The 12,668-nt window shown below is 40.7% G+C and overlaps 1 protein-coding gene across 8 annotated transcripts in view; it reads left to right on the forward strand.

The window, feature by feature from the left end:
- Positions 1–7,008: 7,008 nt before the first annotated feature.
- Positions 7,009–12,668, forward strand: part of B3galnt1 (beta-1,3-N-acetylgalactosaminyltransferase 1 (Globoside blood group)) — a 37,660-nt gene continuing 32,000 nt past the window's right edge. For 3 of the 8 annotated variants that reach the window (XM_076867528.2, XM_076867533.2, XM_076867530.2), the window contains exons 1-3: positions 7,010–7,457; positions 8,852–8,948; positions 11,812–11,972. The gene's annotated coding sequence lies outside the window, so the exon portion shown is untranslated. The other 5 variants (XM_076867534.2, XM_076867529.2, XM_076867531.2 and 2 more) reach the window with 5 other exon arrangements.

The following is a 12,668-nucleotide window of genomic DNA, read 5'->3' on the forward strand; positions in this document are numbered from 1 at the left end:
GACTCAAGAGGCTGGGGCAGGAGGATTTTAAGTTCAAGACCAGATTTAGAAACCTACTGAGGCCTTATCTCAAAATAAAAAATATAAAAGAGTAGGGAAGTAGTTCAGTAGTTGAACCCTAGGGTTCAATTCCCAGTGGTAAAAAAAAAAATTAAAATAAAATAAATTTTAAAAAATAAGGGTTTGGGTCTGAAGAAGGACTTCATAGCAGTAATGTGAAGGACCAGATGGGTGGAAGTTCGGGGAGCAGATAGAAGGTTGTGACACAAACTCACATGAAATGATACTTCTTAGGAGCAGGGGTCTGAGAGAGAGGGGCAGGGGGAGAATTCAAGGGTGTTGGTAATTAACTGCATGTATCAAACTTATCATTAAGGAAAGGAAGAATTAAGAATCAAACTTGGACGACTGACAAATGTGGCTGCTTTAACCAAATCAAAAATCCAGAAGAATGAACAGATTTTCTGAGAAGGTACTGAGATTGGTTTGAACATATTACATTTGAGGTATTGCTGGAACATTTGCTCACTAGTTCCCCTACGTGCCAAATGATGTTAATGATAGTATTTACCCCATGAGTCTGATGTATTAATAATCAACAGATGTCATGTACACTTTGTCAATGTTTAAGTGCTGTATACCTGTTATCTGTTATCACTCCTGTATGTATTTGTAACCCAAAGGAAGGAGGCAGGGGAGAGACTAAAGATACTGCCTGAATTTGCACGAGAGCAGCCTCATCCATCAAGTTCAGTAAGACAGGAGGCACTGGAGGAAAATGCTGAAAAGAATGAAAGATGTGAATAGTCAAGGAAGAAATATAAGATAACAAATCATCAATTAGAAATACACCCCAGATGCTTCTAAACATAACAAGTTGTCAAAGCTTTCCATCAAGTAGATGAAGACAGTGTTAAAATGAGATTTTGGAGAGAACACATACTGAAAAATTCAACTGAGCAATTAGCAGCAGCATTCATTGTAGATGAGAAACCCTCTCCAGAACCACTTCTGCCTTAGAACACATACTGCATATATTACAAACTTCTATTACATTTGATTTTCATCTGCAGACAAATTTCTGGTTAAAATATAATATTTTCTAAAAAGGTGATTGCTAGTTCAAACTTATCATTAAGCATATAGTTCCCTAGCTCTTGATCATATGTTTGGAAAACCTGTAGGAAGTTTAACCATCTGATTGATTAGACAGTACCTGGGAGTGAAATTTAACCCTTCGATGCAAGCTTTTCTTCCAGAATTTGTAGGTAGTGCTGGATTCTTAAATTTGTTTGGGGGGGCTGGGATTGTGGCTCAGCGGTAGAGCACGCGCCTAACACAGGCGGGACCTGGGTTCGATTCTCAGCACCACATAAAAATACAAGCATTGAGTTGTGCCCATTTACACCTAAAAAAATAAATATTAAAAAGGAAACAAAAAGAGTTTAAATACATTTGTTTTGCTTTTGTGAACTCAGAAAATAGCCTGACTTCAAACTTCAGTAAGGCTATTCCATTAAATTCCATACGTTTTCTATGGAAGAAAAATCACAGCATGGCAGAGTGAGAGGGCCCTCGGGTCTTCCCAAAAGGAGCTCAAAATCTTATTGCAGTAAGTACTGAGGGAATGAGTGAATACTTTTAGAATTATAAACATGCTGAGGACAATATGGGGAGAAGAGTCAGAACAATAGCTGCCATTATAGATCATAATTTGGAGATTCATGATTCAATTTGAAGTTACTTGAAGGCTCTGAGATAAGGCCTCGATCTAACATTGAGGTCAGCATCAACTTAAATCTCTAGTAGAGAACATAGTAGAAATCTTTTCCTTAGTTCAGCTGCAGTGACCACAATATCTGCATCTCTTCCCTTTGAAAGGCAAAGTGTATTATTTGCCTGTTTTTGAATCTGGGGTGATCTTGTAATTTGCTTTGGTTTACAGAACATGGATTATGTGATTTCTTTTGACATCCAAGGCTGTGCCTTAAGGTGTCTTCCAGCTTCTGTCTCCACTCTGGTGGATGTGACCCAGAGACCAACAAGAAAGGCCACTACAGAACAAGAGACTACATTAAGTTGACAGCAGATGTGTGAGTGAGGCCACTTGGAACCTTCTTCAACTCATTTGACTCTCCAGTTTAGGGATCAACAAACTATAACTTGTGGGTCATGGCCATGTTTCTGTAGGGCCCTTGAACTAAGAATAGCTTTGGGGTTTTAATGGTTTACAAAAATAAAATAAAAAACAAAGATATGCAAATAGAAACCATTAGATTTGTTTCCACCACTGATGAGGTCAGAGCCCTCATGATCCATCACTTGCCCAAGCCCCACTTCTAACAGTACTGCACTGGGACCCAGCCATCAATACATGAGTTTGGGGGAACACTTCATATTCAGATTATTACCATAACAAATATCTGAGATAAATAAACTTATAAAGAAAAGCTTTATTTTGGCTTATAGGTTTGGAGGTTTCAATTCATGGTTGGTTGATCTTGTTGCTTTTGGGCCTATGGTGAGGCATCAAATCATGGTGGGTATATGGTAAAGGAGCAAAGCCTTTCACTTGGTGGTTGGAAAATGAGAGAGATCGATATAGATATAGATATATAAAGAGAGAGAGAGAGAGAGAGAGAGAGAGAGAAAAGACTAAGTTTCCACAATCCCCTTACAGAACATGCCCCCAATGATGTACAACATTCACTTTTTCACTAGGCCATACCTCTTACAGGTTCCATCACCTCCCAATAGTGATATAGGCTGGGGATCAAGCCTCTGATGCACAGGCCTTTGGGGACATTCCAGATCCAAATTAGAGCAGAGGCTAAGTCTAAAATATTTACTCCCTGATTCTTTACAGAAAAAATTTCAACCATTATTACAGCTGAATGTAACCTTGTGAGTGAATCCAGACAAAACTAGAGAAGAAACACCTAACTAATCCTCAAAATTGTGAGAGATATAAAATTCATATATTTGCAAGCAACTAAATTTAGGGGTGGCTTGGTCTGTAGCAATAGATAGCTGATTCACAAACAATAAATGCTATTCAAAGAAAACGGAGACTGCCTTGAAGGAAATAGTCTCTTAAAGCTTTTGGAGATTTTCTTCTCATTTATTTCATTTGGGAGAAGTTTTTACCTCCTGTTCTTGGCTCTGTTTTGCACTCTAGGGAAATTCTGGAAGTTCTGTATACATATACATGTTAGTTTTTCAAGGGATATTCAAAACAATTTAGAATCAGGTATTGAAATATAATTTTTAAAATTTAAAAAAAGGATTTGTGAAATAAAATATTAATGTCTTGAAATATCCTTCCAAATACAGAGGTCTGTTTTTTTAATACATTAATCCATTTGCAATGGAATATGCTTAGCTTTGTTATTGATAGAACTTCTTTACTTAGTGAGGTGAGCTGCCACTTATGCTGTGATAAAGGGATCCAATGGGGTAGTAATCACTTTACCATCTATATAGGGCACAGCTACCTACCAGGAACCAGGAAAAGAATGATAATCATGGTTTAGATCATCATTTACACAGTGCCAACTAAGTTCTGAACTTACACCGTTTCTATTTAAACTTAATTTCATTGTACACACATTTTGAACTATATTTATCCCTATTACTTTTAGAGAATCTTCAAATCATTGTGATTTAAAGACGTATATTTCACTCCCCTATTCTTTTCCCTTTTTCCACAAAAAGGCTTTGATAAGGAAGAAGCATTTGAACCAAGAGTCTATAAACAAAAAGAAATGGGCCATATTTATAGGCTTGACACAAATGTGTGAGTCACAACTGGCATGGTGATCATGGCTAGACTTGGGTAGTGGTTAAATACATACTCAGACCTACTTGATTTTAGGCAAAGGACCAGTACAATCAATTCTTCATATTCAAATTTATATTTGGCCTACAGCAGTATGGTAGTTGCTTTACAAACTGCCCTACCCCTCAGCCTCACCTCCTAAAGATCACTACTTTGTCCAGTTCCCTTCCCTTGGACTATTATTATCAATAGTAGTAGTAGTAGTAGTAGTAGAATTTGGTATTAGGATTGAGCCCGACAGGGTCTCACTGAGTTGCTTTGGGCCTTGCTAAGTTTCTAAGACTGGCTTTGAACTCATGATCCTCCTGTTTTAGCCTCTGGAGACGCTGGGATTACAGGCATGGACCGCCACGCCGGGCCCCTTCCCTTGGATCTTTAACAGTCTTGCGCTTGCTTTTGACCAAGAGAATGTTTTGGAAATGATGCTACAGGTCTTTTGAGTCTAGCTTTTATCTCAGGGCTTCTGACTTAGACTCAGAATGTTGGCTCTGATGAAGTTCAGATCAACTGGCAGGGATCAGAACAGAAGCTAATTTGCTGATGCAAATGAAAACAGCAATATGATCCACTGATTTGGACTTACTGGAAACTGTCCTCTTTTGAGAAGGGGGATACAGGCTGTTTACAACACTACGTTTGTCTGTGGAATAGATGATGTCCTTTGTGAATTCTCTTGTGGGAGGTGGGATAATCATTGTTATATAGAAAAAACTTGACAGAGCTACTGCCTAGCAGAGCTTGGGAGCTTAAGTGGAGAAGCTTCCACCTATAGATATTTATGATATTTCAGAGACCAGATGACCAAAGGCAAAGATTACATGCTAAATTACATATTCTTGATTTGTTTCTGTTATTAAAATGGATGTAGATTAGGCCATGTCTTCCCAGGTAAAAACAGAGAACTCCCGGATTTTATCAAATCTTATTAAAATATACATCATAAGACCTTGTAGAAAACATCACTGCTTTGGTATTGCTCTCCTCAGGAACTCTAAAGTGATCCATAGTCAATAGAGAACAGAGCTTACTGCTCTTTAAGTTAAAGCTAGTATTCAACTCAATTATACTGGATCTAGTCCTAGGTGATTTGAAGTTGTAGGTGCCAGAAAAATCCAGAGGATGACTGCTGTGTCTGCCTAGGTGAATGGATTTGTCTTCAAAGGCTCATGCCTGATGTCATAACACCTTGCATTAAAAGCTCACAGCCACCCTGTGAAGTAGAAGGGACAACTGATTGAAACTGACAAGTGATTTTTTTTCCTTAACAATGTTGATGTTTTCCCAGTGACATCAACACTGTGCTTGGCTTGTAGCACTATCTCCATCATATCCCTCTATCATAGCACCTTCGCGGTACATATGAACCTTAAAAATGATCTTGTCTATTTGTTTATCTTTAGTCCGTGGCCAGTGCAGACAGGAACGGTTCGGTTACACAGGAAAATCCTCAGGGACTTTAAATTAAAGACACAGACACCATTTTACCTTAAATGACTCCTGGAACCCTCAGCCTCAAGCTCCCCAGGGGGGCAGCGAGGTTTTACTGAAGAGGCCAGTGAGAGGGGAGCACGCTAGGGAGAGGGCTTTTATTGGTGAACAAAGAATTCTGGGGAAAATCCCGTCTAATGAAGGTCAAGGGGGAGCAGTGTTGCAAGGTCAAGGGGGGGGCAGTGTTGCAAGGTCAAGTGCCATGATTGGATCTTTGGGGGCAGTGGTGAGACATGCCTCCACACGGACAAGCTCTCGAACCAAGAAGGGTGGGGAAAGCTCTGCCACATTAAAAGTGACTGAGCACCTCACACCTAGGGGGGTGGAATTCAGTCATGTCCAAGGATGGTCTCCCACATTTATCTTCCTTTAAGAAAACAAATTTTAAAGGGTCTCTGTATGTCCTGTTCCATGAGATGTCCCTGTTGCCTTGTATAGTTGAGTGAATCAAAGATATGCTCTCCAAGACTGGTTTTCATGCCCAAGGCTGATCACATTAGCCCATTCACAAGATACTTTCCTGTGAGTGAACTTGGGATACTCATGAAAGTGTGGTCTTATATAACCTTGGTTCTTGCAAGAATTTAAGACTTCTCCTCCAAAAGAGTTTCAAAGTCTCTACCTAACATCTATTACTTTTTAGATACAAAAATAAGCATTTTTCATAATTCTTTATAATAAAGAAATCTGGAGAATGCCTCCGTACCCAAGTGATCATTGGTATCAGGACAACTGATAGTACGTGCTTAATATTTAATGTTATGTTTTCCCTAATGGGAAAATATATGAAGAGTATCATGTAACCTATGAAGGTTTCTTGTGGTCAAACCAAGCCATCACACTTTCTTTTCAGCTTACAGGAAATTCTGGCACTAAAGAAAATTAACACCAAAAGGACCAAAAAAAAAAAAAAAAAAGACAAATTGATAAACTTCAAAAAGTTAATGCCAGGAAAACAAAAAAGGTTGATGCTGTTATCCATAAAAAGAGACAAACATGACAAATGCAATGTATGAATCTTGATGATATCATCTTTCTTCAAAACCAGTATACAAGACCTTTTCAACAATTGGGGAAATTTGAATATGGTCTAGATATTAGGTGATATTATTGAGTTGTTGTTTCTTAAATGTGACTATTTACTGTGGTTTTGTAGAAGTCTTTAGTCTTAGGAAAAATGCAGGCTGAAGTATTGGAGTGGGGGAAGCAGTTATAGAAAATTATAAACACTTGTTCAGTCTTGGACACACGTATATATATGGGTGTGTTCACTGAACTATTCTTTCAACTTTTCTGGTGGCTGTTGCACAGTCTCCCAGCCAAAGGACTGGATGAGGAATTGTTTTCAGATGGCACTCTTGCAGAGGTCCTGTGGCCTAAGAGTAGTATTTTTGTTGTTGTTGTTATTATTATTATTACTTATTAATTTAACCAACTCCACCCACAGACTGGCACGACCAGAATCCACATATCAACACCCAGCTCTCACTGGAAAAAGCGGTTCCACTCCTCCAGGGAGCCATGAGTAGTGAAGCACAGGGTGGAGCTTCCTTGAACTGTTGGTTTCAAGAGGAATCTCTTTAGAGCACAAGATTCCTTGAAACTCCAGTCCACACAGATCATTGTAATATGATGGGGACTCAATTCCCCATCAGTTCTAAAAGGATCACGTACACTCTCGGGGAACAAAGAATACCCACCGCCCCCCAAGGTTTCTTCTTTCCTAATTAGCTGTGTTTGGATTTCAACAAGAAAATCCCTCCAGGACCTCCTGGAGGCTGTGCATTTACGCAGCTTGGAAAACGGCAAGAGATACAGAGGAGCGGGTCTTAAACAGAAATCCTAGCCTGAAGTCTGCCGTTAAGTAGTCTAACCTCTATCAGTCACAACTATCGAATGCATTCGTAACACCACAGTGTTTGGAACGCAAGATCTAGAGACAGCGCCAAGGCGAGCGCGCAAGGATGCCACGGGCCTGAGCCCGCGCGTGCAAGCTAGGATAGCTTGGGCCGCAACCCCAGCGCGAGGTCTGCGCGCGCCCGGGCGTGCGTGCGGCTGCGGGGAGGTTCTGTGTGCGCGCAGGGCTGGAGCGCGGCCCGCGTCGGAGCTGAGTGGGCGCTGCGCGCGGGAGGTGAGTGTGAGGCAGGGCCTTGTGTCCACCCGGAGGCGGTTGAGACCCAGGCTGGCTGACAGGCGTGGTCCCGGGACTTAACCTTTTGGGAAAGCGGAAAATCGGCCGGCGAGGCCCGGGGGCGCCGCCCACTTTTTCGGCCCTCTACAAAGCGCAGCTGGGTTTGCACCTCGAGCCGCCACGCCCTGGGGTCTTGGGCCTTGTTGGCGGCAATTCCTGGCCCCTGTGTGCGCGGGAGAAGGAGTCTGGTGGGGCCGTGGGCAACACAGAGGGACGCCGGTGCGCGTGGCGAGCCCAGGCCGCAGCCGCAGGTTGTTCACCCTCTCTTGCCCTAGGGCGCAAGCCCTGCCTTTTGGTCGCCGGGTGCCGCTCCAGCTACCAGGGAGGGGGTTTGTCTCTGCGACAGGAAAAGACCCGGACGGTGCTAATGGTATTGGTAGGTCTCCAATAGGTTTGGAGCGAACACATTTCTGTGGCGGTGGGGAAGGAACCCAGGGCCGGATTGTAGGAGGGCACTTCACGGGGAGGACTGGAGAAAAATCTGCACCCAAGGGAGTGGGGAAATTCGACCGAGAGAGAGAGGAATAGGAGGAGGAAATCCCGAGGGGCTGGGGTGCTGGGGTGCATGAATCTTAAGAGGCGGTCTCAATGAGTACAGGCATTTTAAAAGAAATCTTAGAGATGCAATGAAGCCTCACTTTTCCAAGCAATAAGGAATGATGCCAGCAGTGTGCATAGATAGTCGTTGCATTCGTATTTATTCTTTTCACTACTGGACCAGGCTAGAGATTTTTTTTTTTCTTTCAGAACAGAGCTGGTCTTTTTCCTCTGGGCCGGCCTTTAGGAGGTGACTCCTTTGTTGGGGGGAGGGGGGCGGGAAATTGCCAAACCATGCCTTTTTTTTCTGTTTCCAGAAGTAAGGAAGATTTGAGTTGGCAGCCTTTAACCAAAAACACGTTTGTTTGTTTTCCTCTCTGCAGCTCCCCAGGTGTCTTGGGCTCAAGCAGGGAGCTGAGCTCCTGCTCTCAGAATGTGTTGATGACTGATAAAAACGCAAATTATTCAAGAGATGGGAATATGTAATAGAGTCTGCTTTTTTTTTTTTTTTTTTTTTTTTTCCTGTTAGACTAAAAACCTCATTCAGAATGAATGGTCATTGGGTAACTGTAGCCCTAAAAATAGTCTGTTATCAAACAGTGACCAAATATAATTCCAGATTAGAGCATGAGGTTATTTGAGAGCCAGGAGGCAGAAGAAGGGATCAGTGCTTTTCCAAGATTGAAAAAAAGTGTTGATACATAATTACTTCTATAGCAATTTTGTAAGTGTAGAACATTGATTTTAGATGTTATAGTACCAGTTTTGTCACAATATAATCTTTTTCTTCTGTTAAGTATTTCACAGCAAATCGGAATGTTTAATTAAAGAATGGAATACAGAAAACCACAAAAAACATCAGCTATTGATTTAATCTCATCTGAAATTCTACAGGTGAGTATATCTTATTTTTAATTTAAAAATTATCATAGTTGATGAAAAAGTTCTATTATAGTGCCCTTTACTGGGTTTTAGGTATCACTGATGCAGCTGCAATGTTTGTTATGATATATTCTAGCATGTTTCTCCAGAGGGTTTGAAGAAGGCAAGATTCAAGTTCTATTTAATTTGGTGGGTTGTATTCAAGTTCAGACTCAATTCTCTTCATCTCTGAGAAAATGATGCACTGAATATGATCATCTTTCCCTTCTGGTAAATAATTTGCCTTTCCCCCATGACCAACCCCTTCGTTCTGTCCACCATTGGATGATTCAGAGAGAAACTCTTTTTTTCACCACTATATAATGTCCAGGCCAAATACACTTTTCTATTGCAGTTTTGCAGGTATTGTTGGTTATTATTGCTTGCTGTGTATTAGATCCCATTGTATGGTAAAGAACCACGTTGTATGGCCTCATGACTGAAGTCAACATGTGGGATCAAACAAGGTACTCTTATATAATCTTGTGTAACAGATGCATTCAAAAATTGCAGGCTGTGTTTGGTGGCACACACCTGTAAGCCCAGCAGCTTGGGAGGCTGATGCAGGAGGATCCCTTAATGAGACCCTGTCTCAAAATAAAAAAATAAAAATGAGGTACAGTTGAGTGGTAGAGTACCCACTCTTCCCAGTTCAATCCCCAGTGCCACATTAAAAAAAAAAAAAAAAATGCAGTTTTGTAGGCTCTTTGCCAGATATCTCCTTTGGGATTTTGAACAATTATTTTATTTTAATAAAAATTACATATTATAAATATTGATTTGCTTTTGTTACTCCAGCTCTTGGCACATTGTGAATTAGAGGAAAAAAGGGAAGATGAAGGTATGGTGATATGTAGGGGTCATGTGAGAGGAAGATGAAGTCACAGAACATCTCTAGGACAGGGTCTTGAAAGGCTGGCAAATGAAAAATTTGAGCTCCCTGAAGCTCTGAGACATTGAAGAATAAAAACTAGAAAGCTAGTGCAGATTTTTTAAGTTTACCATCCCATGTGTTTCTGACCCCTAACACAGGTAGTAAACTAGGAAGCCAAGGACTCTTGCCCTCTTGTTGCATCCACAGCCCAGGCGATTAATACCAGCCATGCCCACCCTCCAGGAACCATTTCATGTAGGGAACATGTTACCAGCTTGACTAGGATCTCCTTTCAGTAGCACGGCCCTTAAGGATCATGAGGAAACCAAGGGAAGAGATATTTTGGAGATTTTATTGATGCCCCAAGGGATTCCATTTCATAGGACTAGAACAAACATTTGCAGACTAGTGCCTGTTTTGTAAATATAGTCAACCCATGGGATCCATAAGTTCCATATCTGTAGATTCAGCCAACCATGGACTTAAAATATTGGTAAAAAATTGTGCCAAACATGTGCAGACATTTTTTTTGTCGTTATTTCCTAAACAATTCATTATAACAGCCATTTACATAGTGTTTACATTGCATTTGGTATTATAAGTAATATGGTGATGAATAAAAGTATAAAATAGTGATGAATTAAAGGTATGCAGAGGTTATGTGCAATACTATGCTATTATGTGAGTGCCTTGAGCATCCATGGATTTGGGTATCTGCAGGGAACACAGCCACACCCATTTGTTTAATATTTTCTATGGCTGTTTTCTGTACAGAGACAGATGGAGGGTATATGGCCTGCAAAGATAGCATTTACTATCTGGGTTTTTATGTAAAACAAATTTTACCCACCCCAGGCTAAAATATTGATTTCTACAACACTCCTAAGCTATACATTTTGAACAGGCTCTTGTAGTATAAAGAAGCACCATTCCTGTTAAAACATTTCATAGTTCTGCATTCACTTACTCTCAATGGGAAAGCAAAGACTCAAATTATTTCTTTTATGTAAAACTGTATTTGGTATTTTGGTTGTGGATTTTGCTTTTGAAGATTTATCACTGATTCTTACAGTATTAAATAGTTCCTTTATACTATTGCAAGCTCTCTAATTTTATTGGGTATCAACACATTCTGGAAGGGCATACTCAGTTCCCTGCCCGGCACTCTGATCATTATTTTGGAGATATTTGAGCTGAGTGGTCACGTCCTCCACCCCACCCCGCATCTTCTTCAAGTGTGCCTCATTCATAAGGTTCAGTTTAACTTGAGGGCAGGACTTGTCATCTTCACTGCTGCTGCCTCTCACACAGGACTTGAGTGAATGAACTAATGAATGAATGAATGAAAATACTAAGGGGAAAGTAGTTGATGATTAAGCCTGACAGAAGAGAATGATAAAGATTTGTAACATTCCTTATTCAGGGAAATGATGGGATGTAATGTCAACGAGAGCAGGTTCCTCTTCTTCTTCCAGTGGGTAAAGCTGTTTATAATAAAACAGGGACAAAAAGGGCAGCTTTCAAATCAGTATTGTTGCTCTTCTGTCTGATTTGTGTACTGTTTGCTCCAGTTTTCCTGGCTTCCCTGACCCATCCAGTCATTGCTTTCCCACTGGCTACTCTGTAACATGGTGTTCTCAGAGTATACCCCCCCCCCCCCCCCGAGTGCAGAGGTGTGTCTGCTTTTGCTTTTCCTTCCAAGGAATCCCAAGGCTATCCCAATCTCTATTCCTGCTTGCTTTGGGTTGCATGCCACAACCCCCAAATCTATAAAAGATTTGTGAGTGCCTTGAGCATCCATGGATTTGGGTATCTGCAGGGAACACAGCCACACCCATTTGTTTAATATTTTCTATGGCTGAACAGTCCCATATTCAGGGACTGTTCTACCTACAAGAAGGTAGTACCTTGTTTGTAATCAGTATATAATATATCTTTTTAAACATTTCTTTAAAAACCCAGGTGTGTTTTCTACCTCAGCATATCAAGGCAACAGGCTTCCCTTTCCTTGAGGCTTAAATGAAAGACATTCTTCCATACATCTCAGAATACACCCGAGAGCGGTACTGCTGCAGCCAGCGGGAATTTCAAGGGCAAATTTGGGAAATGGCAATGGAGTAAAGGTACTTTGTACTCGCTATCTACTGAGAATGTGTAAGGGCCACAGAAAGAGGTATTCAACCTGATTTTATGTTTCCCTTAAACTCAATACCTCAGATTCGTTCTTAAAAGTTGAACCGTTTTTAAAAATGTATGCCAAAATGAAACCCAGCTATGATGGATTGGCCAATTTTGAAGCCATCTAGCCACTGTCATTAGACTCACATTTTTCTATTTTGTTCAGAAGGATCTTTCAGTGTCCAGTTCCAGAAGCTAATTCTTGAGTGTTATCTAAGGCTTCCCTTGACCTTCTGGTGAAGGAACCCTATTGAAAATGGAGATGAGTTTAATCAGAGAGAGGCACTTAGTCTCTGCTAATTCCTGATGGGCACTACTTTTGTGTCTGTTTACTAAAAAATATTTACAGAAGCCCAGTAACCTACTCAGGGTTATTTGGGATATAAATTCATTAACATAATTTCATTTAGCAGTTTCTCCATTGTTTAAAAGTGACCTTATAAGGGAAGCTTGTTGAGACATTAATCTCTCAAGCATCAGTTGGAAAAGGTTCATGTACTTCGTTGCTCTCTGCTAGTTGCTAGAAGTGCCTACTATAGGACTTTTAACAGTGCAAGTCATACCTAGAAAAAAAAAAAAAATAGTTCAGTTGCAGTAAGACTATGAGGCAGGTAGAAGGATTACAGAAGAGGAGAGCATGT

Source organism: Callospermophilus lateralis, chromosome 10 (genome assembly GCF_048772815.1).
Source record: "Callospermophilus lateralis isolate mCalLat2 chromosome 10, mCalLat2.hap1, whole genome shotgun sequence".
Taxonomy (NCBI): Eukaryota; Metazoa; Chordata; class Mammalia; order Rodentia; family Sciuridae; genus Callospermophilus; species Callospermophilus lateralis.